Genomic DNA, 16,877 nt, shown 5'->3' with positions numbered 1-16,877 from the left:
TAATTGGGACAGTGTTGTAAACTGTAACACTACCTAGCAATAAAAAGACCAAGGACTGATAGGTGTAATGACAGGAATAGATTCCAAATCCACCATGCTAAGAGAAGGAAACCAGCCAACCTCAGGGTTGCTTTCATTTATGGGATATGAAAACAATTCCAGTTCAGGACAAAACACAGATGGCTCTGGGTAGAGAAAAATTTGTCTACAAAGGATGTAAGGATTTTATACCTTCAAAGAGCTGATGTCTCTTTGTTTTGTTTTGTCTTTTTTTGAGATAGGGTTTCTCTGTGTTGCTCTGGCTGTCCTGGAACTCACTCTGTAGACCAGGCTGGCCTTGAACTCAGAAATTCACCTGCCTCTGCCTCCCAAGTGCTGGGATTAAAGGCGTGCGCCACCACTGCCTGGCGCTGATGTCTCTTATACATAGATTATACCTCACAAACCAAACTTAAAGGGCCAGCAAGACAGAACACTGGAATAAAATCACTTACTACCACACCTGAGAGCCTGAGTTTGGTCTCTGGGACCTGCATCGTGGTAGGAAGGAACCAAATCTTAGAAGCTGTCCTTTGACACACACACCCCAACATGACCCATGTACATGTGCACGTGCACGAGTGCTCACGCACACATGAACACACACACTTAATCATAAGTGGGAAACTAGTCAAACTTCTGTTTTGAAAGGTTGCTCTGGGTCCTACAGCCATGGCCGCCGCCGTCGCTGCAGCCGGTGCTGGGGAGCCTCTGTCCCCCGAAGAATTACTCCCGAAAGCCGAGGCAGAGAAAGCCGAGGAGGAGCTGGAAGAAGATGACGACGACCAGCTAGACGAGACCTTGTCAGAGAGACTCTGGGGTCTGACGGAGATGTTTCCCGAGAGGGTTCGGTCAGCCGCCGGAGCCACCTTTGATCTCTCGCTCTTCGTGGCTCAGAAGATGTACAGATTTTCCAGAGCAGCTTTGTGGATTGGGACCACTTCCTTCATGATCCTGGTTCTTCCCGTTGTCTTTGAGACAGAAAAGTTGCAGATGGAGCAACAGCAGCAACTGCAGCAGCGGCAGATACTTTTAGGGCCTAACACAGGGCTGTCAGGAGGAATGCCAGGGGCTCTACCTCCACTTCCTGGAAAGATCTAGATCCTTCCTTCGGTATTTGTCCTTGTGGGAGAACTTTGAAATTCATTTGTGTTTGAACTGCTGATTGTTTGAACTTTTTATTCTTTTTTTTAACCTTGGCACATCGATCTATTTGAACATAGTGGGAACTTTCTCCGTTTCTCATGGAGAGACCCCAGGTACACCTGTGCCCTACCTACATAATGAAGTCCCTCACTTGCTTCCTGTTCTCACTCCGATGCTGGAGTACAGCCATGTGGAAGGCTAGCCCACTCTCTAGTAAATTGCTCCTAAGGAAGTTCTTACGCGCCCATTGTGGGAAAGAAGGAAGCACCCCTGACCATAAGGACTTTTTTTTTAAATGGAAATGTCTAGGACATGTAAGCACTGTGGCACTGACAAAATCCATTATACCTGTAGTACAGAAGTCACCAGGAATCCCTGTGTGTGCCAGAGAGAAGGGAGGCTGGCTGTAGCTTTAGCCAGAGGGGGACTGGGCAGAGCAGGCACTCATTTCCTCTGCAGAGTTTGACTCTTAGACCTGCGTATGTATAAAAAAGAAGTCAGCGCTCACTTTTTGTATTTAAATATTAAAAGAACTCAAACTGAAAAAAAAAAAAAAAAAGAAAGGTTGCTCTGGTTGCTTCATGACAAGAGGAATGGGAGGGACAAGAGCCCCATGGTTCAGAGATAACACAGTTATCTTGACCACCTCTGTCCTCAGGTAAGCAACCTGGGTGGGAATCGAGTGAAAATGGACAAGAAGAGGCCCCATTGTATACAGCCTTGGGAGTGATAAAGCTCCTCTCAGTACCTGTGGGCTACTGGTTCCAGAAAGTCCACATATAACCCAAACCCATAGGTACTGACATCTCATTTCATCTAATCCGTTAGTCACCATCCCCTATCAGTGATGTCTATCCTCCTGACATTGAGACACAATGCTGTCATCTACAAAACCCACACTGCAGAACCACACACCAAGTACCAAAAAATGAAAATATGTCCTACATAAGTTTACAGTTGAGCTGCATCATTGCTGTCCTTGGCCGTTGTAGCCTGTGAAACACAGGTTGGACATGCCTGAGTCATCTCTAGATTACCCAGTACTTAATACCAAGTTACATCTAAATACCATATAAATAATGTGTAAATCGCTCTTATTCTACATTGCCCTTAGCGCAATACAAGAAAAATCTGAATGTATTTAGTACAAGCACATTTTTTCATCTGCAACTGGTTGGCTCCGTACGTGTGGAACCACAGCCATGATGGATCAAACTGCGACTGAAGTGACTTGCTAATGCACTGGCTGAAAACCAGGAGAGATCTAGCATGGTCCGAGGAGTCTCCAAGAACTTTCTTTATTCTGTGTCAGGGATGGAGAACGAGCATCAACAGCTCTATCCTGATTCTGTATGAATTACCTGCAGAACCTTCATCTTCTGCACGCACATGTTAGCAACATCTGTATATGAAGGACTGGAAGAGTAATAGAAAAACAAAGGCATCTGGAAGAGAATCAGTTTGTTATCTGACTTAGAAACAAGTAATAATAATAATAATAATAATTAATAATAAAACAATCAGTCCAGTCATACTTGCAGTAAAGAAAGGCTACTCTCAAAGACAGAAATTCTCATACCAGAAAGGCAACAGCTCAAAGATGAAACTGTTATTTATATTTTCTTGCAAACACAGAACAGCCTAACAAGGGGCTGGGGAGATGGCTTAGTGGTTAAGAGTACTTTTTGCTTTTGCAGAGGATCCAGGTTCTGTTCCCAGCACCCACATGGTGGTGGTCCTCTGTTAAGAACTGCAGTAACAGGGGAGGGAGGTATAGCTCAGAGATGGAGTGCCCATGTTGCTTGCGTAGTCCATGTCAGCTCCTGGCACAGAAAAAGAGGGGGGGAACCTTATCTAAATAGAGTCAATCTACTAATATGGCTTTTTCTGTAATTTGATTTTTGTCTTAGGGTTTTACTACTGTGAACAGACACCATGACCAAGGCAACTCTTATAAGAACAACATGCAATTGGGGCTGGCTTACAGAATCAGAGGTTCAGTCCATTATCATCAAGGCAGGAACATGGCAGCATCCAGGCAGGCATGGTGCAGGAGGAGCTGAGAGTTCTACATTTTCATTTGAAAGCCGCTAGGAGAAGATTGGCTCCCACATAATTAGGAGGAAGGTCTTGTTGCCCACCCCCACAGTGACATACTTCCTCCAATGAGGCCACACCTACTCCAACAAGGCCACACTTCCTAAGAGTTCTACTCCCTGGGCCAAGTATATTCAAACCACCATAACATATAAGCATACACACACACACACACACAAGCACACGGGTATATATCCAAAAATAACACTTGGAGGGCTTGGGAAATGGTTTAGTCAGTAAAGTGCTCAAGTCCAGTCCTCAGCATTTGTGTAGAGGCCAGACAGGAGGCACATGTCTATAATGGATCGGGGATTACTGGAAAGCTAGTCTAGCCATGGTGAGGTCTAGGTTCAATGAATGACCCTGTCTCAAACAATACAATGGTGAACAGTTGAGAAAGAAACACAATATCAATTTCTGCCCTTACATGCATGTACACACCTACACACATGCACTTACATGTATGTACACACCTTCACACATGCCCTTACATGCATGTACACACCTACACACGTGCACTTACACAAAAAATGGTAACAGTCAGAGAGCATTAGACACTTTAGAGGTCCAGGTATGGTGGGGTATGCCTGTATTCCCAGCACTCTTGAGTATGAGTCACAAGTCTGAGGCCAACCTAATCTACACAGTAAAACCTGTGTCAAAAAATCCAAGCAAAGCAAAATGAAAACATATTCCGAAGTCAGAAACCCTCCCAGTTCCATTTCCCAAACAGCCACTGCTCCGGTTTTTGGGTACACAGTCCTTCCATTTATTTATTTTTTTCTTTTTTTCGAGACAAGGTTTCTCTGTATATCCCTGGCTGTCCTGGAACTCACTCTGTAGACCAGGCTGGCCTCGAACTCAAGAAATCTGCCTGCCTCTGCCTCCCAAGTGCTGGGATTAAAGGTGTGCGCCACCACGCCTGGCCCTTCTGTTTACTTGATGTATAACTACGTGTTTATTTTGAGACCACTGATTCTAGGAAGGTAACTTAAAGAAATATAACTACCAGTGGGTATTAATGCTTGCACTCTGATTAGACAGAGGACATGATGTGACAAGGTACATTTAAATACTTCCAAAGGATATGTCTGAATGATTCATTAATTTTTAAAGGTTAATCCAGGGCCATTTCTTTTGACAGTTATCAAGAGACTATGATGAAAACCCATGGGAATTAGTGAAATAAAATTACGGAATTATCTGGTCCTGTAGAATATTCCTTAGCAAAAATATTTCAACAATAAGATTCTAGAATTACTTGGCTCTTTAGAATGTTCCTTATCAATCATTTCAAGAGGGCCTATTATATTTATAAGAAAGAATATTTTGTTCTCATGGGTATGATTTCTAAATAATATAATAAAGTATGTTCCTGAATGTTCCTAGTAATTTGAATTAAAGAGAAGTATAATTAATAGCAATTAGGTAATTAACATCAAGATATTTCTTTAGATTAGATTTCTCTTTTTTAAGTTTATTTGTTTTCTATTACATATATACATATATATGTATATGTGTATATATGTATATATGTACATACATATATATACACATGTGTGTGTGTGTGTGCTTGTGCGCGCACGCGCGTGTTTTGTCTTCAGGCACACCAAAAGAGGGCTTCAGATCCCATTACAGATGGTTGTAAGCCTCCATGTGGCTGCTGGGACTTTAACTCAGGACCTCTGGAGGAGCAGCCAGTGCTCTTGACCACTGAGCCATCTCTCCAGATTAGATTTGTTAGTACCGGGGTTGAGGGTTGGTGAGATTGCTTAGTGGGTAAAGTGCTTGCTGAGCAAACCCAATGGCCCAAGTTCAATCCTTGGAACTCACATAAAGATGGAAGGAGGTAACCAGCTCCACAAACTTGTCCTCTGACCTCCACATGCATGCTATGTCCTATGCACACCCACACTCACAAACACACATCTTGCACACAACACAATAGTACCATGTAAATTTTTTTTCAAGACATTTCTTTAAGCCTAACCTTATTAAAGTAAGAAAAACTTCCTATGACTGTGCTTTATATTATCCCATAAACCGTTTCTCTTAGTTGTTAAAAAAAAATATCTGGAGTAGTCAAAAAATTACCCAGGCATGATTTGAATAGTCAACTAATGCTACAGAACGTATAATAAAAACAAACAATGACAACAGGCACCAGAAACAGATTTTTTTTTAAAGAGAGAGGCGACCTCCCACCTGATTGACTGTTTCTCCCTTTACAGCTGACTACCAGTACATCAAGTGTTTGCTGTATTACTCTGTTATTCTCTGGTTGTCAGACACTTTGATGAGCTAAATGTTTATATCTTCCCCAAAGTTCTAGAAGTGGAACCCTTAGAGATAATTAGAACGTGAGGGTAGAGCCTTCATGACAGAATTAGTTATCTTTTGAAAAGGTTCCAGGAACTGGCGAGATGGCTCAGAGGGTAAGAGCACTGACTGTTCTTCCGAAGGTCCGGAGTTCAAATCCTAGCAACCACATGGTGGCTCACAACCACCTGTAATGAGATCTGAAAACCACCTGTAATGAGATCTGATGCCCTCTTCTGGTGTGTCAGAAAACAGCTACAGTGTACTTATGTATAATAATAAATCAACCTTTGGGCCGCAGGAAGAAAGCAGGGACTGAGCAAAGCTGGGCCAACCAGAGAGAGCAGAGGTCCTAAATTTCAGTTCCCAGCAACCACACAGTGGCTCACAACCATCTGTACAGCTACAGAGTACTCACATACATAAAATAAATTAAAAAAAAAAATAGCCAGGCATGGTGGCACACGCCTTTAACTTGGGAGGCAGAGGCAGGTGTTTTCTGAGTTCGAGGCCAGCCTGGTCTACAGAGTGAGTTCCAGGACAGCCAGGGCTACACAGAGAAACCCTGTCTTGAAAAACAAATAAATAAATAAATAAATAATACCATGATGATAACATAGTTCAGCAGACTTAACTATGATGAACAATCATGTCTTTCGCTCCTTTCTGATATATCTGGAAATAAATAAATAAATAAATAAAGCTCTAAATGTTCTTCCAGAGGTACTGATTTCAGTTCCCAGCAACCACATGGTTGCTCACAACCATCTGTGATAGGTTCCTATAACCTCTTTTGGTGTGTCTGAAAACAACTACAGTGTATTCATATATATAAAATAAAATCTTTTTTAAAGAAAGAAAGAAAGAAAGAAAGAAAGAAAGAGAGAAAGAGAGAGAGAAAGAGATAAAGGAGAGAGAAAGAAAGAAAGAAAGAAAGAAAGAAAGAAAGAAAGAAAGAGAGAGAGAGAGAAAGAGATAAAGGAAAGAGAGAGAAAGAAAGAAAGAGAAAGAGAGAGAAAGAGATAAAGAAGGAGAGAGAGAGAAAGAAAGAAAGAAAGAAAGAAAGAAAGAAAGAAAGAAAGAAAGAAAGAAAGAAAGAAAGAAAGAAGAAAAAAGAAAAGAAAGAACAAAAAGGCTCCAAATAATTCGCTTTCACCTTCTCCTTATTTGTAAGAACAGTTAGCAACCTGGAAATGGTCCTTACCAGGAATTGGTCATTCTAACATCCAGTCTCAGACTTTCAGCCTTCAAATGTTCCATCCGAATGTGATGGGACCTGATCATGTTGTTTTCAGGGAGGATTTTGGAAATGTTTAGAACCTTGAGGTGGAAAAGATATTGAGTTCTCAGGGTTTAATGAGCTGTTTCTGTGGGAGCCTGGCGAGAAGAACTCTGAGAGAAATGTAGACAATGAGGCCTGGCTTGTAAAGTTTCAGAGAGACGTTTGAGAGTTCCTTAAAGACTCCATCAATGTCACTCATGCAATATATTTGAATTAAGGATCTATGAAGCCTTTTTTCTTCCCGGGATAATGGATGCTCATTAGCTGGAGCTGAAACATCAGCTGTGGTTAATAGGAGGCCAATCAGCTTCATTGAGGCAAGATCTTCTGGGAACTTTTCCTCAAAGTTAAGACATTACACTACATAAACACTACATCTGGTGGGGGCCAAGACAGCACACAAAATTGGCAACAGAACTTGGCAAGTAATGTGTAAGAAAGTCCCACATGGTTCTTTTTTGAAGGCATGACAGGGTCATGGGGAGTAGCTCCACTGCTTTCCAAAGTCCCCAAATCTACATTCTTCCTAACAAAAGCATCATCGGGCCTATCACAGCAATTCCCCAGTCCCTGGTAGCAACTTCTGTCATAGAGTTTCATTGCTGTGAAGAGATACCATGACCAAAGCGACTCTTATTATAAGGACAACATTTAATTGGGGCTGGCTTACAGGTTCAGAGGTTCAGTCCACTATCATCAAGGCAGGAGCATGGTAGCACCCAGGCAGGCATGGTGTTGGAGAAGCTGAGAGTTCTCCATCTTGTTCAGAAGACAAATAGGAGGAGACTGGCTCCCACGTGGTTAGGAGAAAGGTTGCATTGACCACCCCCACAGTGACACTCTTCCTCCAACAAGACCGCACCTCCTAACAGTGCCACTCCCTGGGCCAAGCATATTCCAGCCACCACAGATAGCCACCAAGCATAGCAGCAAGTGAAGACTGGGGTTGATGGCGCCTGTGAGGAGAACGATGTGCGTTTTGGATGTCAGCGCTGGAGAAATGGGGCTGCCAAGCCTTGAAGGCAAAAGATCATGAGTGAACCCCAAATGCTGGACAGTCACGGAGTTATTCACACTGTTGGGTTTTGGGTTTTGGTTCAACTTCGTTGTAAACATGCCCTGGTTCCTCCCTCTTAGAATAAGAACATTTGTAACTTACTTTAGATTTTATGGGAAACCACAGTTAATAGTCTTGTGATTTTTTTTTTAAAAAGGGAACTTGGACTTTTAAATTTTTTTAATTTTTAAGACTGTGAGCCTTAAATTTGAACTGTGTTGTGATACTAACAAAAGACGTTGGGGACAAGGAAAGGAAATTAATACACACATATAGAAGCATATATGTATATATACATATATCATTTTGAAAGGTCAACAAATGAAGTGGCTAGATGCCATAAACACCAAGCAATTATATATATTTCAAGAAGAAAGTAGGGGGAGGCTGTTAAATGCATAGAAATCTTTACTGTAAAATTGGATGTGGTCGTGCATGCCTGTAACCTCAGCACTAAGGAGGAAGAGTCCAGAGGACCGTCACAAGTTCAAAGCTAGCCTGCTCTACATAGCAATTTCCAGGCCAGATAGCTACAAAGTGGGACTTTGTTTCAAAGGAAGGAAGGAAGGAAGGAAGGAAGGAAGGAAGGGAGGGAGGGAAGAAGGGAGGGAGAGAGGGAGGGAGGGAGGGAGGGAGGGAGGGAGGGAGGGAGGAAGGAAGGAATGAAGGAAGGGGGGAGGGAGGGAGGGAGGGAGGGAGGGAGGGAGGGAGGGAGGAAGGAAGGAAGGAAGGAAGGAAGGAAGGAAGGAAGGAAGGAAGGAAGGAAGGGAAGAAAGGAAGGAAGGAAGGAAGGAAGGGAGGGAGGGAAGAAGGGAGGGAGAGAGGGAGGGAGGGAGGGAGGGAGGGAGGGAGGGAGGAAGGAAGGAAGGAAGGAAGGGGGGAGGGAGGGAGGGAGGGAGGGAGGGAGGGAGGGAGGGAGGGAGGGAGGAAGGAAGGAAGGAAGGAAGGAAGGAAGGAAGGAAGGAAGGAAGGGAAGAAAGGAAGGAAGGAAGGAAGGAAGGGAGGGAGGGAAGAAGGGAGGGAGAGAGGGAGGGAGGGAGGGAGGGAGGGAGGGAGGGAGGGAGGAAGGAAGGAAGGAAGGAATGAAGGAAGGGGGGAGGGAGGGAGGGAGGGAGGGAGGGAGGGAGGGAGGAAGGAAGGAAGGAAGGAAGGAAGGAAGGAAGGAAGGAAGGAAGGAAGGAAGGGAGGAGGGAGGGAGGGAGGGAGGGAGGGAGGGAGGGAGGGAGGGAGGGAGGGGGGCTTCACTGAAAATGAAAATGATGTCCAATAGTGAGTAGAGCCACTGGAAATATTAGGAGTGATCCAATTTACAAACTGCATTGAAGCATCCCTGAAGTTTCATAAACACACAGCCATAGACTGTGTAAATGGATAGCTCTATGGTTCAGTTTACAATTTATATTTTTAGAAAGTATGTGGTATTCTCCGGAAGCCAGAACAACTCTGTCAGTTAGAAGATCCAACCAGGAACAGCTGGCCCTTCCAAATGAGGCATTGAGGATGGGGCCGTTTTCAGTGTGGGGCAGGGCTAAAGAACACCAGGACAGGATGGTTGTTAGCCTTGGGAAGCTGTAGAGGAGAATACACTTGCTGGCACTGAGTGCGGAGTTGTGAGAGCAGCTGCCTGTAGGAACCATGGCCATCACAGAGAACCTTCAGTGACCATAAAAGGAAGGAGGTGGTCAGAAAAGCTGCCTCGCACCTCACCTTGTATTCTTATTTGCTAAACATGGCAACTCTATGTGGAAAGGGGACAGTCAGTCTGGAGGAGGAAATGGAGACAGTTCTGCTAACATCAGGGTCCGACCTTGATCATTGGTAGTCATGTCAAGACAAAGCCACCGAGAACCACCAGTGATGTATGTACTCATGTTGATGAGTTGGGTCATAGGAGAGAAAGGTGTTTCTTGTCGTCAGCAACTAATACTTGGTTCCGCACATCACGCATGTCACCGGAAGCCAACTGCACTGTCTTGGTGCTGAACTTAGAAGAAAAACACCGTCACTCTCAAGGGTTAAGCTAACCAAAGAATGTTGGAGAAATAACCCAAGCAAGGTCTGGGAACCATCCCCAGGTTTATCATAGATATTAACCTAAGAGAAACAATGTGCAAAGCAGCAATGGGTAGGTAGTAAGGGGACAGAGCCCTCCGAGAGCCAACCCAGCTGAACAGGACTCTGTTCATTGCAAAGCAGCTGTCTGCTTTAAGAATTTATTTATTTCAATTTATAAACAAGTAGACACGAATTGGAGACAACACTCCTCTAGCTAGAAATCATGTCCAATTGATTCCGGGAAGAAGTATCCAGATGAAGACCTGAGATTTCACAGATTAAGAAAATTAATTTTCCTTAAAAATTTTTTTTAAAATATCTGATGCATCTCATTTTCACACTGCCATTATTTATCACTCCATGGTATTTATTCTTAGAGGTTAAAATGAATGTCATCCTTTCTGTTATGAACATGGTTCTTGGAAAAGCACTGGGGAGGAAAGATGATCAATTGAATTCCTGCCATTTGGTTCAAGAGCTGTAGGAGACTTTGAATATACTTTAAGAAACAGGCTATGAATGCCGGGCAGTGGGGGTGCACACCTTTGATCCCAGCACTTGGGGGGCAGAGGCAGGCGGATTTCTGAGTTCGGGGCTAGCCTGGTCTACAAAGTGAGTTCCAGGACAGCCAGGGCTATACAGAGAAACCGTGTCTCGAAAAACCAAAAAAAAAAAAAAAAAAAAAAAAAGAAAGAAAGAAAGAAAGAAAGAAAGAAAGAAAGAAAGAAAGAAAGAAAAAAAGGGAAAGAAAAGAAAAGAAAGGAAAGGAAAGGAAAAGAAAAGAAAAGAAAAGAAAAGAAAAGAAAAGAAAAGAAAAGAAAAGAAAAGAAAAGAAAAGAAAAGAAAAGAAAAGAAACAGGCTACAGTTTACTTCCTGGTGTCTGAAGATGCCCAAATATCTCCCGAGCCTCGTAGCACACTTAACCCCAGTGATGCAGCAGTTTTTAACTAGTCCCTCCATATGGGGTAGGGTCATTTTCATTCAACAAAATAAAAAGTGATAGCAAAAAAATGAAATGTTTCTTTTGTTGAGTTTTCTATATATGATTATATCAGTAAATGTATAAAATAAGCCAGGTGGTGATGGTGGTAGTGCACACCTTTAATCCAACCATTTGGGAGGCAGAGGCAGGTGGATCAGTTCAAGGCCAGCCTGGTCCCAGAGTGAGTTCTAGGACAGCCAAGGCTACACAGAGAAACCTAGGCTGCTGAGATGATTCAGTGGGTAAAGTCCTTGCAATGTAAGAATGACAGCTTACGCTTCATCCCGGAATTCATGTAAAGGTGAGTAGAGAGAGCAGACTCTACAAAGTTGTCCTCTGAGCTCTGACACACCACAAGTGCAGTGGTATTCACAAACCTGTTCATACGGATAACACTCACACACACACACACACACACACACACACACACACACACACACACTTTTTTAAAAATTTAAGAGACAGCTTTGGGGCTGACTAAGCTAGCTCGACGGTATAGCGCTTGCTGCCAAGCTTGCTGATCTGAGTTTAATCCCTGACCTACCGGGTAAGAGAGAACAGACTCCCAAAGGCTGCCCTCTGTCCTCCAGTTCATGATGATCACCTCTGTACATGCACACATCAATAAAAAATAAGTGTAATTCATATTTAAAGAGGCTTAGGACACAGAGAAAGGCTTCCCAATGTTAAACTTCGCACGATGCAACCACATAGGAGCAGAATAAGGAGTCTGTGTTAACAGGACAATTCTATCTCTAGATCATGCTGGTGGATGAAATCTCATTGTGACCCAGCTATATACAACTGCACACTCACTCGCAGTGAGTGCCTGTTCTGCTGGTGAAATCTGTGGCTTATACTGCTGTTCACTTCCTGTATACTTCACTGGGGTACCTGGGGCAGTGTGCTGCGAGCTCTGTATTACTTTCATAACTCTCTGAGTCTATTACTTAAACACCTGTTTAAAGATTACACGCTCTACAATTCAATATGTTTAATATTCCTAAAAGTCAAAATTATCAGCTGGTTGGTGTATAGGGACAGGGCATGAATACAAAGCAGACCATCTGGTAGAGTGTTAGGGTGGTGGAATAATTCTGTGAATAGATTGTGGTTGTGATCATGTGGTTCAATACATGTGTAATTCATCAGGCTGGATATAAACGCGATGTCGATTTTACTATCATTTTAATATTTATAAAATTTTGTCATCTTTTATTTAAAGTGCTGAAGGATTTAGAGTAAGACTTTCATTTAGGTATTGGGACATTGGGTAGATAAATCTGTTTCCTGATCTATGGAATAAGACTAACATAGCTGATCTAGTGGCAATTCAAGCTACTAGCCAAGATCTCCCTGCACGTCGACCAGCACTGAGACAATAGCATTACTGCTTTAAGTCTATGGCTTTTTATTTATGAGGTCCATTTGGTTAGATGCCTAGGTAGGTACTAGCAGGTCTGAAGGTCACTGGGGATGGACCCCTCCCTCATCATCAAAAGCTCGTAAAACCAGGAATAAGAGGGGGTTCAGGTCTTAGCTCTGACCCTAGGTGAAGACATGACATTCTAGTAGCCCTAAAGGTCTTAATAGATAACTCTCTGAACCTTACAAGATCACTATCTAGCCTGGGGCTTCCCAGGAGAGAAGAGAGTTGTACGAGACACATCATGTCCCTCCTGTAAAGAGTGAGTCCAAATGGGCCTGTTGATCACCTGGGCAGGAACACACCCCTTAAAGAAAGCTGTTTGTTGTACAGACTTCAGACATAGTATAATTCCCAAGCAGGGAATGAAATTTATATGGTAGAGAAGATGACCGGGCTTCCACAAAGCCCTGAGTTCAAACCTCTGGCACTATGTGAGCTAGGTGTGTTGGTGCAAGCATGTGGACCTAGCATGTCAGAGGTGGATGCAGAAGGGTCAGGAATTCAATGTCATCCTCAGCTAGACAACAAGTTTGGGGCCAGCCTAAGCTATATCAAGCTCTTTTAATGGGGACAGGGAGGAGTATGGCATGGTGGTGCACACCTTTAATCGCAGCAAACAGAGACAGATACAGAGAGATCTCTGAGTTTAAGGCCAGCCTGATCTACAGAGTGAGTTTCAGGACACACAGGAATATACAGAGAAAACTTGTCTCAAAAAACCAAGAGAGACAAAGGGGGATGGAGAGGGAGAGGAAAAGGGAGAGAGAGAGGGAGGGAGAGGGGCAGAGTGATGGAGGGATGGAGGAACAGAGAGACAAGGATAGACTCTGACTACGATGAAGGTTAGCACACCGTTTCTTTGGCCATGATCCATTTCCAGCCCTTGAGAGGAGCCTCACTGTATTGTGTAATAAATGCTACCCATCTTCTTCACACTTTGTGTCGCAACTGAATTCTTCTGACAGAATCAGGAGGAGGAGGGAACAGAGGGAGTGGGATCGATCTCATTCACAATTCTACAAGGCGAGTTTTGAAAAGCTGGTTTTAAAAGTGTGTATTTCCCCTCTGTGTGCATCTACAGATCTGGACACTTCTTTCTGCTATGGCATATGTGTGGAGGTCAGAGGACAACCTTGGGTGTCACTTCTCCCTTTCCACCTTGTGGCTTCTACATGGACTCTAGAGATCCGAATTCCAGGCATCTGGCATTCTTGGCAAACATCACTGCCCACTGAGCCATCTCTCCAGGCCTAGACTAAGTTGCTGAAATCATCTGTTCCCTGCTCTAAGTGAGACCCCACGTTATGTAAAACTGTTTTTCGAGACTGCCCTGTACTAAGAGATCCCACTTTACTAGCAGCGTCTGACTCCATTGTGAGGTTGGAGGATGAGTTTGCACCTTAGTGGACACGCAGACAACACCATCTGTCTGGCACCACCCACAAGGCACAAAGTGATAAATAACATATTACTAAAAATAGAAAAGGCATCACTCTATGAACTTATCAAAATAAACTGGAACTGTAGAAGCACATGGAGATATTAAAGATCATATCAGGGGCTGACAAGATAGCTCAACAAGAAAGGCACTTGCTGCCAAGAATAATTCAGTCTCCAAAACCCATCTGGTAGAAGGAAAGAATCTGTTTCTGCGAAATATCTTCTGACCATCACACACACACACACACACAGACACACACACAGACACACACACACACACACACATACATACACACACACAGACACACACAATACACACACACACATACACACATACACACACATACACATACACACACAATACACACACATACACACATATACACACACATACACATACACACACACATACATACACACACATATACACACATACACACACATACACACATATACACACACATACACACACACACATACAGACACACACATACACACACACATACACAAACATACACACACATACACACACACATACACACACACATACATACACACACATATACACACACACATACACACACACATACACACACACATACACACACGCATACATACACACACATACACACACACATACATACACACACATATACACACACACATACACACACATACACACACATACACATACACACACATACACACATACACACACATACACACATACACACACATACACACACACATACAGACACACACATACACACACACATACACAAACATACACACACATACACACACACATACACACACACATACACACACATACACACATATACACACACATACACACACACATACAGACACACACATACACACACATACATACACACACATACACACACATACATACACACATACACACACACATACACACATACACACACATACACATACACACACATACACATATACATACACACACATACACACACACATACACACACACATACACACACATACAGACACACACATACATACACACACATATACACACATACACACACACATACACACACACATACACATACACACACATACACACACACATACACACACATACACATACACACACACATACACACACATACACATACACACACACATACACACACACACACACATATATGTTAGTGTAATTACCATCAAATTATAAAAAAACAGGTTGGAAACATATTAAACATACCAAGCTGAGGAAAGGGGATAACGTCTTTATGTAGCCCCAATAAAGAAGAGGACACCTGATTCTGCAATGGCCACACCAACCTGTTATATGACCAAGGGTCCTTGTGTATCATGGGACCAATAGTCAGTGAATCACCAACCATCCCAAAGTTTCAGTCCCCACTTTGGACATGTCCTACCTGAGCTGTCATTCCATTATCTGCCCATTTGTCCATCTGAGCCTCAACAGCTTCTGGAGTCCCACAGTTCACTTCTTCAGTTCAGCTTGCCTCTGGGGCAGGCTTGAACCCGTGACCCAACAGCCTGACTCTGTAGCTTCCAGCAGACTTTCATCAGGGTTAATTATTGCTATTAGATTCCTGTTTCTGCCTCTCAGCTAGGCCTCCCCAAAGCTCTTGGAACTCTGCTGAGGCCTATTTAACCCTTTAAAGACTCTGTGTGTGTGTGTGTGTGTGTGTGTGTGTGTGTGTGTGTGTGTGTGAAAGGGTGAGGAAAAGGATAGATAAGTGGTAGATAGATAAATACATATATCGTACATACATACATACATGATAGATAAACATCTGTATTTACCTTTGTAATCAGAGCTAATATTAATAGTTAAGATTAAAATAAAACAACTCTGTCTTACTGAGTATCAAAGAAATTGGGACTACTTGGCAAATTGCCAATTAAATTGTTGCATGTTGTGAGTTTATTGTTATTCACTAAATTTTGATGTGGGAAAAGAAACCAAACTAGTTTATCTAGATTTTTTTCCTCTCCCCTCCCCTCCCCTCCCCTCCCCTCCCCTCCCCTCCCCTCTCCTCTCCTCTCCTCTCCTTTCTCTCCCTTTCCCCCCTCTCCTTTTCTCTATCTCTGTCCCTCTCTTTGAGATGGGGTTTCTCTTTGTAGTCCTGGTCCTAGAACTTGATCTGTAGATCAGGCTGACCTCAAACAGAGACCTGCCTGTCTCCGCCTCTGCCCCTGCCCCCAGGATTAAAGGTGAGTGCCACCACCTCCACCACTGTGTCACCTCCACCTCCATCACCAGGCCATTGCCTGTTTCTGATTCAAACAAATCATGGTGTGCTCAGGAGAAAGTAACAGAGATTCCTACTGGCTACCTTGCCGCACTGAGTACAACATGCTTTTGACTTATCTGAATCTAGCCTTTCACTTACTTTAAACTGTTCTATAATTCTGTAATTTGTAAATTCCAAATCTCCAATTTTCTGTAACTGAGAGCACTCCACAAGGCTTCCCATGTGCTGTTTGCCAGTCGACTCCGAGGTAGAAGCGTGACTGAATCATTTTGGTGTCCCTACCACTTCACACACCAGCCCAGCCAATGAACACTCCAGCTTTGTATCCATTTGTAAGTGCAGTTAAACATTCTTTTGCTCCACATAAAACTGATCCTTTTGGGTTCCCCTTTGAACCAGTTGTAATGCATTTCTAGTTTCCACATTAAATAATAAATGTCATAAAATCTTTGACATCCACAGGAGAGTTACGAGTTTACTTATTTTGGGAACACTGTAGTTTTAGTAACTTTATAGCTGGAAAAGGCTCAGAGGCAACATGAAATTGTAACAGAAGCAATCTGCTCTGCGTCTTCATTACTTGGTCTTTTTGGCTGTTTTGAATTATCTGGAATTTTAGTGTCTAATTTAAAATACAGCCCTAAAATTCGAATACAGATTTTTATCTCAGGTAGTGTTGCTTGATGTTTGTTTATTTTTGGTTTTGTTTTGAAACAGCATCTGGATATGTAGCTCAAGCTAGCCTGGAACACCAGAT

General features: G+C 43.0%; 1 non-coding gene and 1 pseudogene across 1 annotated transcript; both read left to right on the top strand.

Moving 5' to 3' along the window:
- Positions 1-706: 706 nt before the first annotated feature.
- LOC110289861 (mitochondrial import receptor subunit TOM22 homolog pseudogene) lies at positions 707-1,202 on the top strand (annotated as a pseudogene).
- Positions 1,203-6,198: 4,996 nt separating this feature from the next.
- Positions 6,199-6,279, top strand: LOC115030463 (small nucleolar RNA snR60/Z15/Z230/Z193/J17). The gene has a single exon (XR_003836059.1). It is a non-coding gene; the product is annotated as a small nucleolar RNA snR60/Z15/Z230/Z193/J17 (small nucleolar RNA).
- Positions 6,280-16,877: the final 10,598 nt, after the last annotated feature.

Source organism: Mus caroli, unplaced genomic scaffold (assembly GCF_978045245.1).
Source record: "Mus caroli unplaced genomic scaffold, Mus_caroli_1 scaffold_2, whole genome shotgun sequence".
Classification (NCBI taxonomy): domain Eukaryota; kingdom Metazoa; phylum Chordata; class Mammalia; order Rodentia; family Muridae; genus Mus; species Mus caroli.
Note: the sequence above shows the minus strand (reverse complement) of the source record. Positions and strands in the feature narration are given on the sequence as shown.